Source organism: Callorhinchus milii, unplaced genomic scaffold (genome assembly GCF_018977255.1).
Source record: "Callorhinchus milii isolate IMCB2004 unplaced genomic scaffold, IMCB_Cmil_1.0 Scaffold36, whole genome shotgun sequence".
Classification (NCBI taxonomy): domain Eukaryota; kingdom Metazoa; phylum Chordata; class Chondrichthyes; order Chimaeriformes; family Callorhinchidae; genus Callorhinchus; species Callorhinchus milii.
The window spans coordinates 534412-542139 of NW_024704777.1; positions in this window are offsets into that span (position 1 = coordinate 534412).

The window sequence follows — 7728 nt, forward strand, 5'->3', positions numbered from 1 at the left end:
CACAGGTACAGAGACTCAGAGAGACACAGACACAGGTACAGAAACACAGGGAGACACAGACACAGGTACAGACACACAGAGAGACAGACACAGGTACAGAGACACAGAGAGACACAGACACAGGTACATACACACAGAGAGACACAGACACAGGTACAGACACACAGAGAGACCGACACAGGTACAGAGACACAGAGAGACACAGACACAGAGCTACAGAGGCACAGACACACAGAGAGACACAGACACAGATACAGACAGACAGAGAGACAGAGACCCAGACACAGACAGAGCTACAGAGACACACACAGTCAGAGAGACACAGATACAGATACAGACACACAAAGAGACACAGACACAGAGAGAGCTACAGAGACACACACAAACAGAGAGACACAGTCACAGGGTGACACGGGGCTGATTCCCTGACCCTGTGTCCAGGTGATGGTGGGGCTGGACTCCTGGCCTTGGCTCTCTCCGAGCTGCTGATCTGCTGGTTCAGCCCCAAAGCCCCTCTACTCTCCCTTCCCACTCTTCACCCCACTCTGCCATTGCAAACCCCTCTGCTCTGCTTCCCCACACTACACCCCACTCTGCCCACCTACCCCCCTCTACTCTCCCTCCCCACACTACACCCCACTCTGCCCACCTACCCCCCTCTACTCTCCCTCCCCACTCTACGCCCCACTCTGCCCCCGCACCCCCCTCTATTCTTCCTCCCCACAGTACAACCCACTCTGCCCCCGCACATACTGTACTCTCCCTCCCCACACTACACCCCACTCCGCCCACCTATTCCCCTCTACTCTCCATCCCCACTCTAAATCCCACTCTGCTCCCCCCACACACCTCTACTCTCCCTCCCCACTCTACACCCCACACTGCCCCCGCACACCCTCTACTCTCACTCCCCACTCTACACCCCACACTGCCCCCGCACCACCCTCTCCTCTCCCTCCCCACACTACACACCACTCCGCCCACCTACTCCCCTATACTTTCTCTCCCCACTCCCAAACCCCACTTTCCCCCGCACCACCTTCTACTCTCCCTACCCACTCTAAATCCCACTCTGCTCCCCCCACACACCTCTACTCTCCCTCCCCACTCTACACCCCACTCTACCCCCGCACCCCTTCTCTCCTCTCCCTCCCCACACTACACACCACTCCGCCCCCGCACCCCCCTCTACTCTCCTTCCCCACTTTACACCCCACTCTGCCCCGCAACCCTCTGCTCTCCCTCCCCACTCTACACCCCACTCTGCCCACCTACTCCCCTATACTCTCCCTCCCCACTCCCACACCCCACTCTGCCCCCGCAAACCCCTCTACTCTCCCTCTGCAATCTACGCCCCTCTCTTGCCCCCGCACACCGCTCTACTGTTGCTACCCAATCTACACCATACTCTGCCCAGAACCCCCTCTACTCTCCCTCGCTACTCTCCTTCGCCACTCTACAACCCACTCTGCCCCCCGCCACGCCCCTCTGCACTCCCTCCCCTCTCTACACCCCACTCTGCCCCCCATACCCTCTACTCTCCCTCCCCACACTACACCGCACACTGCCTACCCACCTCCCCTAAACTCTCCCTCCCCCGTCTACACCCCACTCTGCCCCCGCAACCCACTGTACTATCGCTCCCCACTCTAAACCACACTCTGCACCACATCCCCCTCTAATCTCCCTCCCCATTGTACACCCCACTCTGCCCTCCCACCCCCCTCTACTCACCTTCGCCACTCTACAACCCACTTTGCGCACGCACACCCCTCTACACTCGCTCCCCACTCTACAGCCCACTCTGCCCAACCAAACACCTCTACTCTCCCTCCCCACTCTACAGCCCACTCTGCCCCACCAAACCCCTCTACACTCGCTCCCCACTCTACAGCCCACTCTGCCCAACCACCCCACTCTACTCTCCCTCCCCACTCGACACTCCAATCTGCCACCACACTTAGGGTTAGGGGTTAGGGTTAGTATCGAATTTGGCTCAGGTTCATGAATGTTTTGTCTTATGTGTTGTCGCTTAATTTGTCGCTATTTGTCTGTCTGATTGACAGCTTTAGGACCACGTGATCCTGTGCTCTATTTGTTTCTCTGCAGTTTGAGTCAGTGTCTGAATACTGTGCATCTGAGGCAGTGCTCAATGTTAATGGTCTTTGATCCGAAGTCAGACTGTTGGCCTAACGTAGTCCGTCCGCTCTTTTAAAAAAAGCCATTTTAATAGAGTTTGAGGAGGAAACTCTGATTTTTTTTATATTGTTGTTTGCCCAACACCGGCCCCACCCTTAATTAGTCCAAATCAGCTTTAGGTAAATGGGCGGGGCTCCGGGCTGTGGGCGGGGCTCCGGGCTGTGGGCGGGGCTCCGGCTGTGGGCGGGGCTCCGGGCTGTGGGCGGGGCTCGGGCTGTGGGCGGGGCTCGGGGGTGTGGGCGGAGCTCGGGTCGTGGGCGTGTCCCGGGCACTGGGTTATGTGTAGTGACTGCGTGTGTCAGTGTAAAGTGTAGTGACTGTGTGTGTCAGTGTAAAGTCTAGTGACTGCGTGTGTCAGTGTAAAGTGTAGTGACTGTGATTCAGTGTAAAGCGTCGTGACTGTGTGTTTCACAGTAATGTTTAGTGAATCTGTGATTCAGTGTAAAGTGTAGTGACTGTGTGTCAGTGTAAAGTTTACTGACTGCGTGTCTCAGTGTAAAGTGTAGTGACTGTGTGTTTCAGTGTAATGTGTAGTGACTGTGTGTTTCATTGTAAAGTGTAGTGACTGCGTTTCAGTGTAAATTGTAGTGACTGTGTGATTCAGTGTAAAGTGTAGTGACTGTGTGTTTCAGTGTAATGTGTAGTGACTGTGTGATTCAGTGTAAAGTGTAGTGACTGTGTGTTTCAGTGTAATGTGTAGTGACTGTGTGTTTGAATGTAAAGTGTAGTGACTCTGTGTTTCAGTGTAAATTGTAGTGACTGTGTGATTCAGTGTAAAGTGTAGTGACTGTGTGTTTCAGTGTAATGTGTAGTGACTGTGTGTTTCAGTGTAAATTGTAGTGGGAGTGGGTGTCAGTGATTGTGATTCAGTATAAAGCGCAGTGACTGTGTGTTTCAGTGTAAAGTGTAGTGACTGTGGGTGTCAGTGTAATATGTAGTGACTGTGTGTTGCCAATGCCCTTCAATGAGAAAAGTGACAATCATTCCTTTATTGTCTGTCTCTGACACTCATTCTGTCTCTCTACAATGGAGAGAGTGTGAGAGATAGACAGAGTGAGAGAGAGAGTTAGAGTGTGAGAGTGTGAGAGAGTGTGTGCGTGTGAGAGTCTGAGAGTGTGAGTGTGAGAGAGTGTGTGAGAGTGAGAGTGAGTGTGAGAGTGTGTGAGAGTGAGAGAGAGTGTGTGTGAGTGTGAGAGTGTGAGAGTATGTGTGAGTGAGAGTGTGAGCGTGTGTGTGAGTGAGAGTGTGAGAGTGTGTGTGAGTGAGTGTGTGAGTGAGAGTGTGAGTGTGTGTGAGTGTGTGAGAGTCAGAGTGTGAGAGTGTGTGTGAGTGAGAGTGTGAGGGTGAGAGTGTGAGAGTTTATGTGAGTGTGTGTGAGTGAGAGCGAGTGAGTGAGTGTGAGAGTGTGTGTGAGCGTGTAAGAGTGTGTGAGAGTGAGAGAGTGAGAGTATGAGTGTGTGTGAGTCAGAGTGTGAGTGTGTGTGTGAGTGAGTGTGTGAGTGAGAGTGTGAGTGTGTGTGAGTGTGTGTGAGTGTGAGAGTGTGAGTGTGAGAGAGTGTGTGAGAGTGAGAGAGTGAGTGTGAGAGTGTGTGAGAGTGAGAGAGAGTGTGTGTGAGATTGAGAGTGTGAGAGTATGTGTGAGTGAGAGTGTGAGCGTGTGTGTGAGTGAGAGTGTGAGAGTGTGTGTGCGTGAGTGTGTGAGTGAGAGTGTGAGTGTGTGTGAGTGTGTGTGAGTGTGTTTGAGTGTGTGAGAGTCAGAGTGTGAGAGTGTGTGTGAGTGAGAGTGTGAGGGTGAGAGTGGGAGAGTGTATGTGAGTGTGTGTGAGTGAGAGCGAGTGAGTGAGTGTGAGAGTGTGTGCGAGAGCGTAAGAGTGTGTGAGAGTGAGAGAGTGAGAGTGTGAGAGTGTGAGTGTGTGTGAGTGTGAGAGTGAGAGTATGAGTGTGTGTGAGTGAGAGTGTGAGTGTGTGTGTGAGTGAGAGTGTGAGGGTGAGAGTGTGAGAGTGTATGTGAGTGTGTGTGAGTGTGAGAGTGAGTGTGTGAGTGAGTGTGTGCGAGTGAGAGTGTGTGAGTGAGAGTGTGAGTGTGAGAGTGTGTGAGAGTGAGAGAGAGTGTGTGTGAGATTGAGAGTGTGAGAGTATGTGTGAGTGAGAGTGTGAGCGTGTGTGTGAGTGAGAATGTGAGAGTGTGTGTGAGTGAGTGTGTGAGTGAGAGTGTGAGTGTGTGTGAGTGTGTTTGAGTGTGTGAGAGTCAGAGTGTGAGAGTGTGAGGGTGACAGTGTGAGAGTGTATGTGAGTGTGTGTGAGTGAGAGCGAGTGAGTGAGTGTGAGAGTGTGTCTGAGAGTGTAAGAGTGTGTGAGAGTGAGAGAGTGAGAGTGTGAGAGTGTGAGTGTGTGAGTGAGAGTGTGAGTGTGTGTGAGTGTGTGTGAGTGTGTGTGAGTGTGAGAGTGTGAGTGTGAGAGAGTGTGTGAGAGTGAGAGAGTGAGAGTGTGAGTGTGTGAGAGTGAGAGAGAGTGTGTGTGTGAGATTGAGAGTGTGAGAGTATGTGTGAGTGAGAGTGTGAGAGTGTGTGTGCGTGAGTGTGTGAGTGAGAGTGTGAGTGTGTGTGAGTGTGTGTGAGTGTGTTTGAGTGTGTGAGACTCAGAGTGTGAGAGTGTGTGTGAGTGAGAGTGTGAGAGTGAGAGTGGGAGAGTGTATGTGAGTGTGTGTGAGTGAGAGCGAGTGTGTGAGTGTGAGAGTGTGTGCGAGAATGTAAGAGTGTGTGAGAGTGAGAGAGTGAGAGTGTGAGAGTGTGAGTGTGTGTGAGTGTGAGAGTGAGAGCATGAGAGTGTGTGTGAGTGAGAGTGTGAGGGTGAGAGTGTGAGAGTGTATGTGAGTGTGTGTGAGTGTGAGAGTGAGTGTGTGAGTGAGTGTGTGCGAGTGAGAGTGTGTGAGTGAGAGTGTGAGTGTGAGAGTGAGAGAGAGAGTGCGTGTGGGATTGAGAGTGTGAGAGTATGTGTGAGTGAGAGTGTGAGCGTGTGTGTGAGTGAGAATGTGAGAGTGTGTGTGAGTGAGTGTGTGAGTGAGAGTGTGAGTGTGTGTGAGTGTGTTTGAGTGTGTGAGAGTCAGAGTGTGAGAGTGTGAGGGTGAGAGTGTGAGAGTGTATGTGAGTGAGAGTGTGAGCGTGTGTGTGAGTGAGAGTGTGAGAGTGTGTGTGCGTGAGTGTGTGAGTGAGAGTGTGAGTGTGTGTGAGTGTGTGTGAGTGTGTTTGAGTGTGTGAGTGAGAGTGTGAGAGTGTGTGTGAGTGAGAGTGTGAGGGTGAGAGTGTGAGAGTGTATGTGAGTGTGTGTGAGTGTGAGAGTGAGTGTGTGAGTGAGTGTGTGCGAGTGAGAGTGTGTGAGGGAGAGTGTGAGTGTGAGAGTGTGTGAGAGTGAGAGAGAGAGTGTGTGTGAGATTGAGAGTGTGAGAGTATGTGTGAATGAGAGCGTGAGCGTGTGTGTGAGTGAGAATGTGAGAGTGTGTGTGCGTGAGTGTGTGAGTGAGAGTGTGAGTGTGTGTGAGTGTGTTTGAGTGTGTGAGAGTCAGAGTGTGAGAGTGTGAGGGTGAGAGTGTGAGAGTGTATGTGAGTGTGTGTGAGTGAGAGCGAGTGAGTGAGTGTGAGAGTGTGTCTGAGAGTGTAAGAGTGTGTGAGAGTGAGAGAGTGTGAGTGTGTGAGTGAGAGTGTGAGTGTGTGTGAGTGTGTGTGAGTGAGAGTGTGAGTGTGTGTGAGTGTGTGTGAGTGTGTGTGAGTGTGAGAGTGTGAGAGTGTGAGTGTGAGAGAGTGTGTGAGAGTGAAAGAGTGAGTGTGAGAGTGTGTGAGAGTGAGAGAGAGTGTGTGTGTGAGATTGAGAGTGTGAGAGTATGTGTGAGTGAGAGTGTGAGCGTGTGTGTGAGTGAGAGTGTGAGAGTGTGTGTGCGTGAGTGTGTGAGTGAGAGTGTGAGTGTGTGTGAGTGTGTGTGAGTGTGTTTGAGTGTGTGAGAGTCAGAGTGTGAGAGTGTGTGTGAGTGAGAGTGTGAGGGTGAGAGTGTGAGTGTGTGTGAGTGAGAGCGAGTGAGTGAGTGTGAGAGTGTGTGCGAGAGTGTAAGAGTGTGTGAGAGTGAGAGAGTGAGAGTGTGAGAGTGTGAGTGTGTGTGAGTGTGAGAGTGAGAGTATGAGAGTGTGTGTGAGTGAGAGTGTGAGTGTGTGTGTGAGAGAGAGTGTGAGTGTGAGAGAGTGTGAGAGTGTATGTGAGTGTGAGTGTGTGAGTGTGAGAGTGAGTGTGTGAGAGTGTGTGCGAGTGAGAGTGTGTGAGTGAGAGTGTGAGTGTGAGAGTGTGTGAGAGTGAGAGAGAGAGTGCGTGTGAGATTGAGAGTGTGAGAGTATGTGTGAGTGAGAGTGTGAGCGTGTGTGCGAGTGAGAGTGTGAGTGTGTGTGAGTGTGTGTGAGTGTGTAAGAGTCAGAGTGTGAGAGTGTGAGGGTGAGAGTGTGAGAGTGTATGTGAGTGTGTGTGAGTGAGAGCGAGTGAGTGAGTGTGAGAGTGTGTCTGAGAGTGTAAGAGTGTGTGAGAGTGAGAGAGTGAGAGTGTGAGAGTGTGAGTGTGTGTGAGAGTGAGAGTATGAGTGTGTGTGAGTGAGAGTGTGAGTGTGAATGTGAGAGTGTGTGTGAGTGAAAGAGCGAGAGTGTGTGTGAGTGAGAGTGTGAGAGAGAAGTCTGTGTGTGAAGAGTGTAACAGTGTGTGAGAGAGAGACAGTGAGAGTGTGAGAGAGAGTGTGAGAGTGTGAGAAAGAGTGAGTGTGAAAGAGTGAGTGAGAGTGAGAGTGTGAGAGTGTGTGTGAGTGAGAGTGTGAGAGTGTGTGAGAGTGAGTGTGTGAGTGAGAGTGTGAGAGTGTGTGAGAGTGAGTGTGTGAGTGAGAGTGTGAGCGTGTGTGAGTGTGTGTGAGAGTGAGAGTGTGTGTGAGAGTGAGAGTGTGAGAGAGAGGGAGAGTGTAAGAGTGAGAGAGAGAGAGAGAGAGAGAGAGAGACAGACAGAGAGAGAGAGTGTGTGAGAGTGAGAGTGTGAGACACACAGAGAGAGAGAGAGGGAGAGTGTGAGGGTGAGAGTGTGTGAGAGAGAGAGAGGGACAGAGAGAGAGAGAGAAAGAGAAAGAGAGGGACAGAGAGAGAGAGAGTGAGAGAGGGACAGAGAGAGAGAGAGGGACAGAGAGAGTGCGAGAGAGGAACAGAGAGAGAGCGAGAGATGGACAGAGAGAGAGTGAGAGAGAGTGTGAGAGGGACAGAGAGGGACAGAGAGAGAGAGAGAGAGAGAGAGAGGGACAGAGAGTGAGAGTGTGAGACAGAGAGAGAGAGAGAGAGAGAGAAGGAGTGTGAGAGAGAGAGGGTGAGTGTGAGAGTGAGTGTGAGAGAGAGAGTGTAAGAGACAGACAGACAGAGAGAGAGAGGGAGAGAGAGAGGGAGAGTGTGTGAGAGTGAGAGACAGAGAGAGAGAGAGAGGGAAGGGTTGGGTTCGAGGGCCGAGTGTGAACTGTGTGACATA